We start from the raw sequence: 17771 nt of genomic DNA on the forward strand, positions 1-17771 counted from the left end.
AATAGTAGAATTAGAAGCTTGGCTATTTCATTGTCAGTTCCTTTTTACTAAACTGAAACTTTGAGATGTGTTAGAGAGTCTTGACAGTGACAGAAGTTTTCTCTTAACCTTACAGTGGCCCTGAAATGTGCTACCTCTGACTTTAACCATACATAGTAAAGGTGTAAGGAGATTGAGATATGTGACAGATTTCATTATCCAAGGATGGTCACACACTATATCCCACCCCATAAGCTCTTACAGGGTGATGTTGATGCTCCTCCTATGAAAAGGATAGGTTTATATTTCTTTTCCTTGATCTAATAGGCTTGTGACCATGGTAGAAGTGTCCCTACATGACTTCTGAAGCTAAGGCAGAAAAGGTGATACAGCTTCTGTCTAATGCTTTTGGATACTTTATCTCAAAACCCGACCACCATGTTGTGAGGAAGCTTAGCCACATAGCTGGATGTGGGTATTCCAGACTGCCACTTTGACTGAGGTCTTAGATGATAGCCAGAATCAACAGGACCTGTGAGTGAAGAAGCCTTCAAGATGACTCTAGCACCAGAAATTGTCAAACTGCATGGGAAAAAAGTCCAAGAAAGAATAATTCTGCTGAATAGAGTAAACCTCCATAATTGTCAATTAGTAATAAAAATGATTGTTGTTTTAAGCCCTTAGGGTTTAGGGGGACAGTTTATGCAGCAATACATACAACACCTGTTATAGGTGTTAAAGCTAACTAAATATGGCCAAAGAAGGACCCCATACTTCTTTTTTTTTTTTTTTTTAAACAGAGTTTTACTCTTGTTGCCCAGGTTGGAGTACAGTGGTACAATCTTGGCTCACTGCCAGGTTCAAGCAATTCTCCTGCCTCAACCTCCCGAGTAGCTGACTGGGATTACAGGCACACACCACCATGTCCAGCTAATGTTTGTATTTTTATTAGAGATGGGGTTTCATCATGTTGGTCAGGCTGGTCTTGAACTCCTAACCTCAGGTGATCCACCCACCTCAGCCTCCCAAAGTGCTGGGATTACTTAGGCATGAGCCACCGTGCCCTGCCAGGACTCCTTACTTCTATATTTGAGTCCTTGTGGATGAATGGCAGCCTAACAAGGTTGAAAATCTAGCTTAGAAGTATGCATCTGTAACAATAGCTGAGTCTTGGCCAATTCCAGCAGCACACTTCTAGCACTCATATGCTGCTGAGCACTCATATGCGTACTTCAAGCTGCTCATATGCTGTAACCAGTCCAGCTGTTTCTGTACTTCACTTCCAATCTCTATACATTACTTCTTTTGTCTATAAATTTGTTCTGACCACGAGGCACCCCTGGAGTCTTTATGAATCTGCTGTGATTCTGGGAGCTGCCTGATTCTCGAGTCATTCATTACTTAAACTCCTTTAAATTTAATTTACCCGAAGTTTTTCTTTTAACACTGGGGTAAGGTAGAATGAAGTTCTATTTAATTCCCTGGGTAGGCTTTGTGGTCTAAACAAATTCAGAGACAGTACTATTTTTTTGAGAGAAGATTGTCTTCTGATCACATGGCAACAAACTATGGAAAGAAAATTCAGACTGGACTGTTAATTATGTAGCAGTCGGTACTCATCTCTCAGTTCAGTCAAGATTACTGGGAAAACCACAAAAGCTTGACAAAATGAGGGGGATACTTCAAAAACCTGGGATATAGAAAAAGCCAGTTACAAACTACATATATGCAAAATATGGTATAATTTGTGGTTTTTAAAATGTTCTTTTTTGTATGTAATTGAACTTATCTAGGGCATAGATTTTTTTTCTGTTTTATTCATGTTGTACTCTCAAGGCCTGGGATAGTGCCTAGCACAGAGCTCAATAATATGTTAAATGAATAAATGAATGTAAACACATTTGTCAGATTAAGCACCAAAATGTATTTCCTGCAGATAGGATTAGATGTGAGGTTTTTAAATTTTTTTTCTGTCTTTTTGTTTTTTTTCTAATTTCTCTACCATGATCATAGATTACTGATGTGAAATACTTGTAAAAGGCCATAGAGTTTTATTTTAGAGCAATGAAAACTTTAAAATTCCTACACAGACACATCTATCCAAATCTATTTCTGAACAAAATATCCTTTTAGGAAAAAGAAAGGTGCCTAATAATAGATCTCAAGAGAAGGCTCTGTGTTATGTAGGCAGGAATAGAAATACAGGAAGATTTTCTTGGCCACCCAATGACTTCTCTATAAGGGATCATTGAAACACAGATTTCTGAGAATGGTTGAAGTGTTTCACTTATTTTATTTTCTTATTATAATTTCTTTATTTAGCTCATCTGGGATTCCTTTGGTCTGCCAATTAAAAAAAATCACATCATCACCTGATTCCAAAAAAATGTCTCTGAGAGAAAGTCTCTTGCTCCCACAATTGTTCAAAGTTAGGATGGGATATAGATTATAGTTCACATGCCAATTTGATTGCTTGTACTCACTGGTAATTCTTAGCATGCTCTGTGGAAAATTCTGAGGTTACAGTTGTACCTGGTGGATTCGCAATGTCTGCCGTGAATCAGGAAGAGAAGAGAAGAGGCATGGCTGTTTGCCCTGTGAGTGCATGATTTGGTGAGTTACTGTTATCTTAATTTGTCTTGTATTAGATATTACTTCTTTATAAATGATTGATCCTATTAGCTTCTTGGGGGCTTCCAAAGGAATATCTGGAATTGGGATAACAGTTAGTCTTCACTGAACTGAGAGATTAGATGATCACTGATCTTGGCAGTCAAGTTTGGCTTCTCTTTCCATTGTTGTTATTATGTAAATATGTCACATGGCAAAAGAGAATTAAGATGGAATAAGTTTGCTAGTCAGCTAAAGTAGGGAGACAAGCCTGGATTACCTACATGTTATCAGAAAGGGGATCCCATCCAAGACCACAAGAGTGAGTTCTTGGATCTCACAGAGGAAAGAATTCAGGGCAAGTCTCGGAATATGGTAAAGTTAAAATAGTTTATTAGAAACATCTCTATTACAGAGTAGGGCTTGCTGAGAAAGCAAGAGGAGGAATGCCCGTACCTCAAACATAAGGCTGACTTATATGGGATATTCAGGCTAAGAATAATGGTCTTTGTGTTCAGCTTATGACAGACTATTAGTGTTGGTATTCTCTTGTGTAATTATTACTTTTAGCAAGAATTTGTGAGGATCCTATTATCTTTAGTGGGAAACCTGTTTTTAAACAAAGGATGCCTTTTTCCATGAACTCGTTTCCTCAACCATAAACATCTTGTGATCGACAGGGCCTAACTTCCTGGAAATGTAACCCAGCAGGTCTTGCTCTATCTGGCTTTTATTCAAAATAGAATCACTCTGGTTAGGATGTCTCTGACATGAGTGGGTGCATTGTAATCACAAGAGTTATTAGAAGTGGAAGAGGGGCCAGGTGCAGTGGCTTATACCTGTAATCCCAGTACTCTGGGAGGCTGAGGTGTGTGTTGGGGGGAATCACTTGAGATCAGGAGTTTAAGATCAGCATGAGCAACATAAAGAGCTCTCAGCCATCTCCCACTCTTGTTCCCACCACCTCTTCCCCCCAGGATCTACAAACATTAAAAAAATTAACAAGGCATGGTGTGGTGCACCTGTGGTCCTAGCTACTTGAGAGGCTGAGGTGGGAGGATCCCTTGAGCCCAGGAGGACAAGGCTGCTGTGAGCTACAATCACACTACGGCACTCAGCCTGGGTGACAGAGCGAGATCCTGTCTCAAAAATACAAATAAATGAAAATGAAAGTGGAAGAGAGATACAAAAAAGGAGTCCCTCTGACTTCTTCTGTGACAACAGGAAAGGGACTCAGGGAGTTGGTAGCATGAGGACACTGCTTGGCATTGCTAGATCTGAAGACACAGGGAAGAAGCCAAGAGTTGAGGGAAGGAACCCTAGAAGCTGGAAAAGGCAAAGAAACAGATTCTCCTCTTGAGTCCTCGGAAAGGGATGCACCCTGTTGACACATTGATCTCAGCCCAGTGGGATCTATGTCAGACTTCTAATGTACAGAACTATAAGATAATAAACTGGTGTGTTTAAGCCACGAAATTTCTGGTAATTTGTTACAGCTGCAAGCAAAACTAAACACAAAGTATGACTTATTCTACCTTCAAAAATGAAAATATGACTCCATAGTCCCCTCCCAATTGCTGATCCTTGGCTTTTCTGGATGCACCTTCAAATTCATTGCTAATTTCTCTTCTCATAATTGTAGGATCAAGTCTCTCAACCTAGATATTACTTTTAATGGCAAAAACTGCAATTACTTTTGCACCAACCTAATATGTTGCAGTCAATTGTATGAGAAGCAAGCAGCTTTTCTCATTGCTGATAAGTAGCCTTTTAATCTACCTTCTTTCCAAATAATTCTTGTCTATCTAGTCAGACCACAATCATTGAACAACTATAGGACAATATAAAATAAAGCATTTGAAATTTGAGCACTGTAGGCCAGGCACAGTGACTCACACTGTGATCTCAGTACTTTGGGAGGTGGAGGATTGCTTGAGTCCAGGGGGTGAAGGTTGAGTTGAGATCCAGGCACTGCACTTCCAGCCTGGAGACAGAGCAAGACCCTGTATCAAAAAAAGAAAGAAAGAAAGAAAGAAAGAAAGAAAGAAAGAAAGAAAGAAACAAAGAAGGAAGGAAGGAAGGAAGGAAGGAAGGAAGGAAGGAAGGAAGGAAGGAAAGAAGGAAAGAAGGAAAGAAGGAAAGAAGGAAAGAAAGAAGGAAAGAAATTGGAGCACTGTATTATAAAGGAGGAGAGAGGTTAATATTAGCTAGGATTATTAGCTATGGCTTTAAGGAAAAACTATAATCACTGAATATCAGATTTATAGAAAAAGACTTGTGATTAAAAGAACTATCTATCTTTCCATAGGCATTATCTCATTTAATTGATAGAACAACCTTATAAAGTAGGAATTATTGTCTCTATTTTACACATGAGGATATCAAGGTCTAGTCTAGGAATTAACTTGTTGAAGTAGGATTGTAGAACTTCTTTGGGTGGATTTAGGCAACATTTTCCTTTGGGGTAAAAATATTGGCTTTCTGACCTCGTATTCTCTCAAATCTGTAGTTTAATGACATGATACACTTGTTGGAACTTTGGGAATATGTAGATGGTTTCTTTAATTTCAGGAAATCTGATTGCTCTTTAAGTGGCAGGAGCCCTAGTATTTAGTGATACCCAAAGCAATACCTACAGCAATGCTTCTCAAATTATGTGGCATTTTAGAAGCACCTGAAGAACTTGAAAGAGTCCCGATGTCCAGGCTACACTCCACACCAATTAAATGCAAATTTTTGAAGTGGATTTAGACCTCAGTGTTTTTTTTTTAAAGGATCTACATTTGGGAACCCTTGATTTACAACCAGGGATTGCATTTTCAGTTATTTTTCTCCCCAGCATTTAACTGGCTGATAGTATGTCCTGTTCAGTTAACATGAGATGATATATATTTTTAACCACCCTATTTTGAGGAGTCACCAGAAAGCTGTTTTTTGAAATTAGAAGCTTAAATGAAATTCAGGTTCTGTTAAACTATAGATTCATTTTTGATGGGTTTTGGATGTCTGAGCCTGCTGGTGGTATTCCTTTTTCTTAATTTGTATATATATATATATATGTGTGTGTGTGTGTTTCTATTTGCAACCTTTACAATGCTTCCACTCTGTACTTTCTCTATTTTTTTCCCCCCTGTGGATTTCATCTGAATGGAAGCACTTTTTCTATTTATTTCACTAGTACATGTTTAAAGGATTTCTAACATTCTAGTCTATTACTGTTAAGTTGGTCACATTATATTGACATTAAGACAAAAACTCAGAAGCAGGAAGACCTTTTAAACTGTACTGTAAATAAAGGAAATCCAAACAAAGACACTACTAGTCTTGTGATACGAGCTCCTTCAGAAGGGGTAGAAAATTCATATCCCAACGGGGCCAGTCAGGAAGTCTAAATAAATGAAATGCATCAGTGTTTGAGGAAAGAATGAGAGGAGAAAAACATAGAGAAGGAAGATGGAGAAAGAGGGAAGATAGAATAAACAATGTCCATTGTTGCCAGATTTTCCAATTTTTAATGAAAGGCCAGTTAAGTGTCTATACATTTTTTTAATGTCTGCTCAAAAAAAAAAAAAAAAAAGCACTGTGTTATTCAAACAAAATGTGTCTGTGTTTGGAAGTCAATCTGCTGGCCTCCCATATGCAATATTTTAAGCACAGACAATAGTAGATCTAAAGGGTGAGCATCCTCATGAATCCCCTTGGAATCTAGCCTTAATTAGAATAATAGCAGATGGAGCAATCCTGATTTTCATTTTTTGAGATAGGGTCTCACTATGTCACCCAAGCTGGACTAGAACTCCTGGGCTCAAGGGATCTTCTCATCTCAGTTTTACAAGAAGCTGGGACTATAGACACATGCCTCTGGACCTGGTTCTTTCTCTGATTTTGTTTTTAATTTAAAAGAAAAGATCATTGGCTCCATGATATCAGCAATAAATTAAGATTATTTAATGTGATTATTTATTGTGCTTTGTTTATATTGCAGCATGATAAAAATATATTTTTCTGAAGCATCATTGTTTAATCTTATGACTAGGGATGCTATCAAAAGACAACAATTGTGCATTAATTAGCGTGATTGCCTGGGTGCTATTTTGTTTGTTCTGCATAGCTAACGTTTATTCTCTATTAACAGTATCGATCAGTAAGGAAGTAGGGAACTATGATTAACCCATGGCTATAAAATCTATCATGGAATTGTGAAGAGAGTGGCTTTCGAGATAGAACAGTTGTTGAGGGACAGGTTTTAAGAGTGAGCAGAAGGATCAGAGCCCAGGAAAACTGAGTTCATACCTATGGGTGGGAAACTGGTGGAGTTATTTACTTAAAAGAGCTTTTAATATGAATGATGGAATTCAAGATTCCATTGTAATGAATACTTTTATCTCTTGCTTTATTCTAGTCATCATTAAACTCAAGACATTCCTTTTTGCTTTGTTGTCTCATTATTGGCAAAACATGTGTAGAACAAATTCACCATTTCTCTGACATTTTTCCCCTACTGCCCTTCAGTTTTTGTTTCCTTTGCACTAGATTACTAGAATTACATGTAAAAGTAGACATTGGCTGTAGTTCATTACTTCTGATGTCCTAAAGAGTGTTAAGATGTGTTACCTGCAAGCCGCTGTGGCTAGAAGCATCATTTTTTTTTTTTTTTTGCTTAGCCACTGACTTGCAAAATGTGATTTCTCAATAAACTTATTTCTACTTTCCTTTCAGCTCCACCCTCTGGTCAGTTTCCCGAGGTTTGCTAACAGTAGACTCTTTATTCCACAAAATAAAAGTAATATGCAAAAAGGCCAGTTAACTTTAGCTCCTTATGTAACCAAGGTGAAAGGAAGTGATGATAATAGTTCCTCATTTTCTAACATAAAATTTGATAGCTGGCAGGGATTGAAAACATAGCGGAGTGAGCCCTTCTGTTTACAGTGTGGGTTTGTGCTTTAGCAAGATCACACACCTGGGCAGTGGCGGTGCTGGACCCTAACCCTCAGGTCTTGACCTTCACTTCATTGAAAAGCTCCTCCAGTTTTTCAAGGCATTTCCACATTTGATCCTTCTAACAGCACTATATGATGGGCAGGATGGGAATTATTACCTCATTTTAGAAATAATTAAACTGGGTTTCCAAGGGATAGAAACACATTCAAGGCCAAATCATTGGAAGCCAGAGTTCTTCATCATATTCAGAGCCTCTCAGAGGTTGAGAATGCCCAAGCCAGTTCTATTTCTTAAGTCTTCCAATGTCTTTAAAAGTGAAGAAATGCCCAAACAGGATCACATTTATTTGAAATGTTTACATTTAACAAGCTAACTCTTTTAACATGACCCCCAGCCTTCAAGGCAACTGTAAGTGTAAGTTCACCTGCACACAATGTCTAAAGTCTACCTTTCAGACTTTGGTGAATATGAGGGCCAGGCTAAATTGTCCTGGTGGATAAACCCCGACTTCGTGGAGGGGGATGTGATCCTTGGTGGGAGAGGGAAGGAGAGAGAAAGAAAGGGATAGATAAATAGAAAGACAGTGAGACCACAGCAGCTTCATCTGATACCATAGCAACTGTCAAAAATAAAACACTCAACGCTGGGTTTCTTATATAGCTCCACAATTTCTATGCAGAAGAGGTAACTGTGGCTGGAATCTTTGGCTTGAAGCTGCATTTGCATAGTGTTTTAAGATTAAGGAAAGTTTATCAAAAAATGAAGATGTGGGTGGGGGCAGTAATTGGCAGAGATTATTGGGCATGGATGAAGGGGTGGGGCACAATGAGAAATAGATATTTGGCGTTTGTTCCCAGTTGCTGGCACACAGTCCTAAAACTCTTGAAAGCTCTGCAATTCTAAGAGTGACTTTTGTTATGTTAGTGAATTGGCTGGTGGCTGGGGACCCCTAAATGGCTTTAAGATGGGGACTGGTTGCCAAAAAGACCAAGGCATGATTTTGGGGAGGGGAGAGGGACTGGATGTTGAGTTTAATCACCAATGGCCAACGATTTAATCAATTATGCCTACGTAATGAAAATTCCATAAAAAACTCCAGGCTTTAACAGCTTCTGGGTTGGAGAACACATCGAGGTGCTGGAATCCTGGAGAGGGCATGGTAAGTCCTCATCTCTTCCCTATACCTGAAGCTATGCATCTCGTCCACTGGGCTGTTCCCAAACTGTCCTCTATAATAAACCAGTCATAGCAAGTAAAACACTTTCCTGAGTTCTGTGAGTCATTCTAGCAAGTTACTGAATGTGAAGAGGGCATTACGGGAACCCCTGATTTTATAGCCTGTCAGAAGTGTAAGTGGCAAACTGTGACTTTAGACTGGTGTCTGAAATGAGGGCAGTCTTGTGGGACTGAACCTTAACCTGTGGGGTCTGAGCTAATGCTGGGTAGTCAGTGTCAGAATTTAATTGTATCCTAGGACACCCAGTTGATGTCTGGAGAGTTGGAGAATTTACTGGTATGGAAAAATCCCTCACATATTTGGTGTCAGAAGTGTTGTGGGGGAAAACAGCTTGGGGGGTTGGGTGGGAAAGAGCATCTAAATGATCCTTGGCTCCCTCACCTGTTTTTAATTTAGTGTAGACTGAACCACCAGCCGACTTCTTTCAAAGAGAAAGGAATTAAATCTCAGCCCAGACATGGGAAATTTTCCTTTTCCCCTTCATTTCTTCCTCCCTCCCTGTTTTTTCTCTTCTCTCCCTTCCTCCCTTCTTTCCTTCCAAATAGATTTATCAAGCATTTATTATGTTCTAGGCCTTGGGCTATAGAGTTGAGGAGGACCCACAGGCCCTACACATTTAGACCTTAGAGTCTACTAGGGAAAAAGAGAACAATGAAATGACATAATATGAGATAAGGAATCAATGGTATGATGAAACCAAAAGTGGGATGGTGAAATAAAAAATAATTTCTACAGTTGGATGTGCATTCCTTCCTCCAAATATTTCCCAGTTTCCTGGGATACCTCACTCACCCTTTTTACTCTGATAAAGCATTGAGCAGAGATAGTAAAATTTTCATCAGCCACTCTGGGCAAAGCAGCAGCATGCCAAGATTGACATGTACATACACACAGGCATAGATATGCACACTTGAGCATATAAAAAATGCATGAGGCAATGTAACATGACCAATCAACAATAGAATGAAATCAGGGCCAGGGGTAGTGGCTCATGCCTATAATCCCAGTTCTTTGTGAGGCCAAAGTAGTTCAAGACCAGCCTGGCCAACATGGTGAAACCCCATCTCTACTTAAAATACAAAAATTAGTCCAGTGTGGTGGTTCACCTGTAATTCCAGCTACTCATGAGGCTGAGGCACAAGAATCACTTGAACCCGGGAGGCGGAGGTTGCAGTGAACCGAGATCGATCAAGTCACTACATTCTAGCCTAAGTGAGAGTGAGACTGTTTCAAAAAAAAAAAAAAAACAACCCAATAAAACAAAATTAGAACTTGCTCAGATAGTCTTTTGGAGGAAGTTCCTTTGGGAAGTCGTGCCAGTACTACATCGAAGATGCTATTGCTAAAACAGCTCAAAAATGTTCTTTTGTGATAGCCTGTGATTAAGCACTCTGTGATAGTTTCTTTTGAAGAATTTCCAATCCTAGCAAAATGGTTTTTTGTTTGTTTGTTTGTAGAAAGTGATTTATTTATTTAGAGAAAGAGAGAGAGAGAGACAGACAGACAGCAGAAGGAGAGAGAAAGAAACAGCTAACTCTCACACTGAGTAAGAGAATTTAGAAAGATGGAATCCAGGAAAGGAAATCAGCTTCCACACTGAGTGGAAGGGAATAGAGAGAGATGGAGTTTAGGAGAGGAAGACAGGCTTCCATGAGAAAGTGTGAAAGGGGACTCCAGAGGGAAAATCTAGGATAGAGAAAAACAGCTTCAAGGAAGGGACTGTTCGCGGAGGTGGACCCGAAGATGGAGACCCGCAAAATGTTTTTAAAGATGAATTTAAATTTTGTCAGAAACCAAATATGTTTGGGGGCCATTTCTGGATAACATTGTTTTGGTTTACAAATGAAGTGTGACTCAAATCTAAAAATACTTTGAACTGGGGGTGTGATGGAGGCAAGCATAGTAGTTGGAGTAAATGTGTTATTTTGAAGATGTGGTTATTTTGAGGGAAGCAGCTTGTTGTTTTTTTGTTTTGTTTTTTTTTTGTTTGTTTTTTTGAGACAGAGTCTTGCTCTGCCACCCAGGCTGGAGTGCAGTGGTGCTGTCTTGACTCACTGCAACCTCTGTCTCCCGGGTTCAGGAGATTCTCCTGCCTCAGCATCCGAGTAGCTGGGACTACAGGCCCATGCCACCACACCCAGCTAATTTTTGTATTTCTAGTAGAGACAGGGTTTTACCATAGTGGTCAGGCTGGTCTCAAACTCCTAACCTCGTGATCTGCCCACCTCGGCTTCCCAAAATGCTGGGAAGCAACATTTTATTTGAATAAGTAAATTCAGATGTATTTGCTATAAATCTGTTTTCTTTATGCAAAGTAATACTTCTTAATATTTGGCTAGACAAACCTAAATTTCTACAGAACAGAAGTTAGTTGCTTCAGAAATCATCAACGCATTACTTTTGTTTCATTTTCATTTTGTTTCAAGCAAAGCCCACTAAGGGATTCTGTCCTCTTTTTATTGACTATGGCCTTAGATAAAGAATTCTTCAAATTCTCTCCTCTTTAGTATCCCTGACTCTTTCCACATCAAGCTGAAAAGCCTAGGAACATAGTGAACACTGGTAGAAATGTCTCACTGTTCAGAGATTCTCATAGTTTTCAAGACATTTGCTGGTTTAGTTACTTTAAAGCCTCATGCAACAGGCGGGGACATTATTATGCCATTTACAAATGATTAAACTGGTTCTCTGAAGATATGGAACTATATACAAGGTTACGTAACCATAGCACAGAATCGGGGAGATTATTTCTACTGTCCCATATCAACTTTATAGACTCTCTAGAAGGACACTTTGCTGAAGGCTTGGAGAGAACTTGGAGAAAGCGCATGTCTGGTTTTAAAATTTGGGATATTTTTATCATGTTTATCATCATTTGTTCAAATAACTTCAGGAGTTTTATGTGTTTGTGTTTTAGTGTTTATGAAATCATGCAGCTATTTTTTTTTTTGAGGCAGCTATTTTTAAAGGGTTTGGCATTTGTTTTGGACTGTAGTCCAGATTCTGCTCCCTACTGCAGCTTTCCACTGGTCAGCTCTTTCTGTGTTGTTAGCTGTTTATCATAATTATGATCAGTTTAGGAGAGATTTGAGGACAACTCAGTAATTTTTGGTGTCTTGGCTATTCATCATTTGATAGATGGTTTTTAAAGAATATTTAAGGAGACAGAGCTTGCTACTGATGAACACTCCACTGAAATTAGTCTTTCTTAAATCACAGGAAAGCCATTCTTTTTTTTTTTTTGACATAAAACAGCTCTTCTAAGTGCTGGGATGTGTAATTTAAGGCTGTGACTACGACTTAGTCTTTCAGAGAATTTTCACGTTATCTCTGCCAAACCCTGTGAGAAGGAAGATAATGTAAATTCCTTCAGTTTTCAGATTAGGAAAAAGCAACACTGAATCTGCCTAGTGTCATGTGGACACTAGTGGTGGAACAAGAACCTAACTAACTCCCAGTTTGCCTTTTGACCAGGCTTTCTACATGCAATGATTGTGGCCAACCAGCTAATGTTTCACTATCTGAGAAAAATAACAGTTTGTATCCTTTCCTTCTGTGCCAAGCCACCCTTCCCAGCTCTTATCTCCCTCAGTCTTAGATCTAATATGCTTCTTTTGTTCATATATATATATATATATATATATATATTTAAGGCATACAACATGATGTTTTGATACACCTACAGTGAAATGGTAACTAGTCAAGCAAATGAACATACCCATCACTTCACATGGTTGCTTTTTTGTATTGGGGGTAAGAGAACCTAAAACTACTCTCTTAGCAATTATCCTGAGGATGATACAATATTATTGACTATAGTACTCATGTTGACATTCAGTCTCTAGACTTACTCATCCTACCCTTATAAGCTCCTTTTGATTTAAAACATTGGCTGCTCACTAGTCAGAGTCCTCATTATCTGTAATACATATTCCTCCACTTGGTTTTATTTTATTTAACTCTCTAGTATGCTATTTAGTCTGATTTTTAAAATTCTTCATGTATTCAACCCTAGTTTTGCAACTATAACAAGGTATGTATGGATGGGGCAGACACATTTTTCCATGTGCAACTCAGCTACCTATTATTTCCTCAAGATTTCTTGATTTTGGCTTTGCAAGATCTGTATTAAACACATGGTTTACCCCACCCTCTTTCTTGTTAGTTAGTCATTCCTCTCCTGAAGGAAAGAACATCAGAAAGGGTCATTCATTGCCAGGTGCTGGTTTCTTGTTACCTCTCACACTTTTAATTTTCTCCCTATTGAAAGGATGTCCTTTGCTTCAAACTGATGTCCACATTCAAATGGTGTAGTGCCTTAGTCCATTTTGTGCTACTACCACAGAATACCAGAGACTGGGTTAGTTATTTACTTTTAATTGCTAATTTCTTTTTTTTTTTTAATAAAGGCAGGGTCTTGCTATGTTAATTAGGCTGGTCTTGAACTCCTGACCTCAAGAGATCCTCCTGCCTCAGCCTCCCCAAATGCTGGGATTACCAGTTTGAGCCCAGCTAAGGCTGAGTCATTTATAAAGAAAAACAAATTATTTGACTCATGGTTTTGGAAGTTGGGACATCCAAGGGTCAGCATCTGGTGAGAAGCTTCTTTCTGGGTTGTCTCATGATAGAAGGGGGATGACCAAAAGAGCATGTGCTAAAGAATGAGCAACAGGGGCCAAACTTGTTTTTATAACAAACCCACTCTCTCTATAACAAATCCGCTCACTTGATAGTGACATTAGTTAATCAATGTCATTAATGTCTGCCTTCATAGCTCCATCCTCATCACCTAATCACTCTTAAAAATCTCATCTCTCAACACTTGCACTAGGGATTAAGTGTCCAACACATGACACATTTAAACCATGTCACGACATTTCAAATGACTTATTAGGGACAGATGTATAATTTGTGGCTCTCAGTGTATAAAAAATATGGGGCCCTTAGTTCAAAAAAGAAGAAAAGTGCCATTAAAGGTACTAAACTATAAAGCTTTCTCCCTTAAACATATTTTACTACTTATAAAACATTAAAGGAGTAATAGTGACACATGAATAACAACATAAACTTATCAAAAAAGGAGAATATTTTTGGTGTCATAATTTTATATAATAAAATTAATAATTTATTATTATAAACTCTTAATGGATTATAAGATTTTTCTGGCCCACTTTTTTACAAATTCACTTATTATATCATCAAAATTTGTACTTTTCCATCAGTCTAATTAACAATAATTCTGGTCATTCTTGGCAAATGTAAGATGGCAAATAATTTTTGATAATTTATAATTTTGATAAGATTCTATTGATGCTACTGTTATGGAGTTATTAAGGTGATTTTTTGACTGTGATTACATGGGAATATATTTCTGATAAATTATTGTGATACAAATATTTTAGTATATCTGGGGCTGATAATCCTTGGGGAACAATTTTTCTAAAAACAATTTAACTCTTCATACAAATCAATTTTGTATGTTTGCATTTAATTTTGAATATAAATGTATACAATGCCATTTAATTTTTTTCTGGTATTGTCTGTAACTTACAGAGACCAATACAAGAAACTGATAGAGGCTTATGTTACGTATATAATTGAAAATGCCCTTTTATGAATTCAATTGCTGTATCTTTAATTAGAAGAACAAAATTAACTTAAAAACTGTTTTCCTTGTTAATAATTATTTCAGCCAAAGCTTTGTATGAAAATAGAAGTCTCTCTCATTGGATGTGACAATTTTTAAGTCTCTCTCATTTGATGTGACCTTTTGAAGCCTGTAGCCATTTATTTTGCAATATTGCAGCAGTTTTCAAAAGGAGAGATACTAAACTCTTTCAAGAATACTAATAATTCCCTGATATGCTTCACTTCCATGTCCATGTGTATGGACTTTTATTTTGTAATAATTGACTGATGGAAATTACTGCCTGAATGCCAGCAATTATAGTCCCAGTGCTCTAGGCAGAGGGAGTGTTAACATTTGTGCAGGTGTGCCAAGTACAGGCTCTTGGGACACATGGGCAAGCTGGCCTTCCTCTGCAGGTCCTCGTGCTGCGTTTATACAGAGTCCCTTCTCTCTTCTGTGTCTGCTGTCATTTTTCCTATTCTGCTACTTCTGCTGTCACTGTTGCTACTTTCAATCTTGGGCCAGGTCCCAGCTTGATTGTCCCCATGGGCCCTGGGGCACCCTGGACTTCCCATAGTGCATGCCTCCTGCCCACTGGGCTGGTGGTGGTGAGTCCTTTGTGCATGGGCTGCTGGACCACAACAGGTTGCATGCAAAGTGGTCTAGCATCTAGCCTCAAGCTGTGTACATGTGCCACAGTCCCCTCAGCTTTCACTACAAAACACAAGTTCAAAGGTAAAATAGTGGGCCATGCATGGTGACTCACGCCTGTAATCCCAGCACTTTGGGAGGCTAAGGCGGGTGGATCACCTGAGGTCAGGAGTCCCAGACATGCCTGGCCAACATGGCAAAACCCTGTCTCTACTAAAAATGCAAAAATGAGCCGGATGTAGTGGCGAGTGCTTATAATTCCAGCTATTTGGGAGGCTGAGGCAGTTGAATCACTTGAACCCTGGAGGTGGAGGTTGCAGTGAGCTGAGATGGCACCACTGCGCTCCAGCCTGGGCAACAAGTGCAAAACTCCATGTTAAATAAATAAATAAATAAATAAAAAGATAGTAAGACTTTTAAGATTCCAGCACAGAACATTAAACCAAGTGCAGTGTCCCTGTGCAAATGCAGATTACAAGCCCATAAAGCCAGTTCTGATCATTATGCCTTTCTGAGCAATTACTCCACCCTGAAATCAGAGATTACTTCAAGGCAGTTAGAACTTGTCAGTCTCCTTTGTTCTGCCCAGCTTTATGACACTGTTCAGTAGCAACCTCACCCATTCTCTTCTCCAGGCTTGTCCCAACAAAGCTTATGGTCCTCACTCTTACGTACCAGCCACCCTTGCTTATCTACTGTTAGTTCATTTGCTGTGCTAATAAAGGAGTACCTGAGGCTGAGTAATTTGTAAGGAAAAGAAGTTTATTTTAGCTCACGGTTCTGCAGGCATGTGATGGCATCTGCTTCTGGTGAGGGCCCCAGGAAACTTACAATCATAGCAGAAGATGAAGGGGAGCCAGCATGTGACATGGCCAGAGACAGAGCAAGAAAGAAAAAGGAAGTACCAGGCTCTTTTAAACAACCAGATCTCACATGAACTCATAGAGTGAGAACTCATTACCACGAGGACAGCACCAAGCCATCCCCATGAACCAAACACCTCCCACTAGGCCCACCTCCAACACTGACGGTCACATTTCAACACATGATTTGGAGGAGACAAAACATCCAAACCATGTCACCTACTAATGCTTCAAGCTTTGCCAATACTGTGCCCCCTTTAACAGTTAGGCCTGTGTACTACCTTCCTCCCCTGTCCCTTTCAGTAACATTTGTTTATTTCACTGCTTTTTGTTTTTCATTCCTACCTCATTCCTGATGCCTGGGGTAAGTTTGCAAATAAACCACCTGCATGCCTGCCTTTGTCTCAGGCTCTGCTTTCAGAACCCAGATCCTAACAGTCAGTACAATGCTTGGAGATGTGATTTTGGATGGGACTGCTTTTACGCATGGATTAACTAGGCCACTAACCATGCCTGTAGCCCCATTCTCAGATATTAGCATTTATTCCTTAACTCATTTAATGAATATTCATTGAGCATGTACTCTGCCAGGCACAGTAAGTAGGAGGCAAAAGACAAAAATCCCTGCTTTTGTGGGGCTCACATGGTAAGTGTTTGGAGAGAAATAAAGCAGAGGAGGGAGTTTTGATGTTAAATAGGGTGTCAGGAATGGCCTTGCTGAGCAAAGACTTTGGTTGGTGGAAGCCATGTACTGTAGCCTGAGAGAAGGTTCTAATTAAAGACATGGACAACTGCAAAGGCCTTGAGGTATAGCATGCCTGACTGTGTTCTAGAAGCAGGAGAAGGCCAGCCATGGTGGGAGGGCAGTGGTGGAGGGTGGAATTGAAGGAGATGAGGTTGAGAAGCAGGCCAAATAGAGCAGGACCTTGAAGACTTTTGTGTATCATTAACAGATTTTCTTTTACAAAAGCTTGGCATGGTCTGCTTTACAATCTAGATGAAATAATCTTGGATTTGGAAAGCCATCGAAACTGGGTATCACAATCTCAACTAACTTTCTAATTTCCTTTTCTTAGCTTTTAGAAAAATTACAAGCAGATCTTTCAAAATGTTTTATTTGGTAAGACATTCAAATTTTACTCTTGGCATTGGTATGGCTGTCTTTAATTTCTTGATTAAACAATACATTTTGAAACATTTATTTTTATTCAGCTGCAAATGTAAATTACATATGCTATTGTCTTTATTCTAAAGAGAACTTTTGTTTCCTGTAGAAATAGTTTACGTCAATCACTGCCTACATTCTCTGAAGACCAGCTTATGATGCTGTATACATAATTATTCTCCTTGTTTGAAATGCAGTTTCCACTCACTTGAATTTGCATTTTGATTTTCTTTCCTTTGTTTTGCAATCAAATATTTTCTTGTTAGCCAAGTATATAAGAGAAATCTAAACTGAATGTTTTACTTGAGAGGTATGACATGAATATAACATGAAATTTTATATGGAGTCAATTATTCTTTGCCATAATTAAGTCAGGATGGCATAAAATTAGTTTTCTGGGTCTTTAGTCAATAGTGTTTTTGTTCAAAAATTTTGAAGATCATTTGAAATACGCACTGACTCATTCAAAGGAGGCATCTTTCCCAGACTCTAAATGAGTCTGGGAAAGATGCTAATAACAAGCAATAGACAAATATTTATTCGTATCCCAGGGGGCACAATTTAACCTGTATCACCTCCTCTTTTCTTCATTTTTTCCTCCACCCACCCTTCCCTGACTTGTTTCCTTTTTTATGCTTCTGGCCCTTTCTTCTTTCTTTTAAACTCTACTCTCTTCCTCCAAGCCGCCTACCCCTG

At 38.9% G+C, this 17771-nt stretch overlaps 1 protein-coding gene across 1 annotated transcript in view; it reads right to left on the reverse strand.

Moving 5' to 3' along the window:
- Positions 1-15935, reverse strand: part of CSRP2 (cysteine and glycine rich protein 2) — a 59586-nt gene extending 43651 nt beyond the window's left edge. Inside the window, exon 1 of the mRNA XM_054238643.2 lies at positions 15879-15935. The gene's annotated coding sequence lies outside the window, so the exon portion shown is untranslated. The remainder of the gene's footprint in view (positions 1-15878) is intronic.
- Between the last annotated feature and the right edge of the window lie 1836 nt (positions 15936-17771).

The sequence above is a fragment of the Callithrix jacchus genome, chromosome 9 (assembly GCF_049354715.1).
Source record: "Callithrix jacchus isolate 240 chromosome 9, calJac240_pri, whole genome shotgun sequence".
Lineage (NCBI taxonomy): Eukaryota > Metazoa > Chordata > Mammalia > Primates > Cebidae > Callithrix > Callithrix jacchus.